Here is a 1,528-nt window from a genome sequence, read left to right as displayed (position 1 = left end):
TGGGTCTTCCCCGGGGTCTCTTCCCAGTTGAGCATGAACAGAACACCTCCCCTCACCTCAGGAAGGCGTCCAGGGGACATCTTTACCAGATGCCAGAATGACCTCAACGATGAGAAGGAGCAACAGCTCTACTCTGAGTCTCACCTGGATAACCAAACTTCTAAGACTTTCTCTAAGGGAGGGCCATGATCTTGTTTTCTCAGTCACTACCCAAAGTTAATGACCACAGGTGAGGGTATCAACGTAGAGCAACTGATAAACGGGGAGTTTTGTCTTGCATCTCAGCTTCCTCTTCACCACAGCGGACTGGTACAGAGCACACAATACTTCAGAAGCTGCATCGATCTGTTTGTCAGTCTTGCGCCCCATTCCTCCCTCAGTCATGAATAAGAGCCCAAGATACTTAAGCTCCTCTGTTTGAGGCAGCTCCTCACTCCCAACCTAAACAGAGCAGTCCACCCTTTTCCTCCTGAGGACCATGGCCTCAGACCTTAATGGAAACCCTTCCGTCTCCTGGCTGCACCGAGACATTTTTCCCATAAAAGGAACCAAATCAGTGACAAGGAGCAGCCTTGGTGAAGTCCAACTCTCACCCTGAAGAGGTTCAACTTTCTTCCAGTAATGCAAACCAAACACTCACAGGGTCTGTTTAGGGGCCAAATGGCTTGTAGTGATGAATCCTTAATCCCATACACCCATCAGTGTACACAGTCAAATGCCTTCTCCAAGTCCACACAGCACATTTAGACTGGTTGGGCAAACTCCCATGCCCCCTTGAGGACCGCAGTAAGAGTAAAGAGCTGGCCCAGTGTTCCACAGCTGGGACAAAACCTGCATCATTCCTCTTGAATGTGAAGTTTATCAACAGGACTCTCTTCTCCAGCAACTCTGAATAGACCTTACCAGGGAGACAGAGGAGTGTGATGCCCCTGCAATTGGAACTCCACTTCCAGTCCTCCTTAAAAAGGGGAACTACCCCCCCAGTTACTGATCTCGTCCACACCCAGAGCCCTGCTGCCACAGAACCTTGGTGACCTCAGCCCCAGTTATCGACAGACCCACCACAAAATCCCCAGACTCCACTTCCCCATGGAAGACATGGTGGTGGGACTGTGAAGATCCTCAAAGTATTCATTCCATTGCCTGACAACATCACTGCTTGAAGGCAACAGCACCCCACATACACTATACAGTGTTGGTAAAGTGCTGTTTCTCCCTCATCCACCTGAAAGTTTGTTTAAATCTTCTTGGAGCTGACCAAGAGTCTCTATCCAAAGCCTCACCAAACTCCTCTCACACCTGATCCAATGTCCCAGAAACAGCCATGGCTGCAGACCGCCTGGGCTACTGGTACCCCTCAGTCTCCTGCTCTGACCCCTGACCTTTGGTAAGCCAGGGTCAGAGCACCATGGCCCCCAGCGTTACAATATGAATCCTACCTCTGATCTGATCCAGATCACCTGAGGTTCTGATCCGGGTCACCTGAGGTTCTGATCCAGGTCACCTGAGGTTCTGATCCAGGTCACCT

This window comes from Kryptolebias marmoratus, linkage group LG7 (assembly GCF_001649575.2).
Source record: "Kryptolebias marmoratus isolate JLee-2015 linkage group LG7, ASM164957v2, whole genome shotgun sequence".
Classification (NCBI taxonomy): domain Eukaryota; kingdom Metazoa; phylum Chordata; class Actinopteri; order Cyprinodontiformes; family Rivulidae; genus Kryptolebias; species Kryptolebias marmoratus.
The sequence above is the reverse complement of the archived record's forward strand: the minus strand, read 5'-3'. Positions refer to the sequence as shown.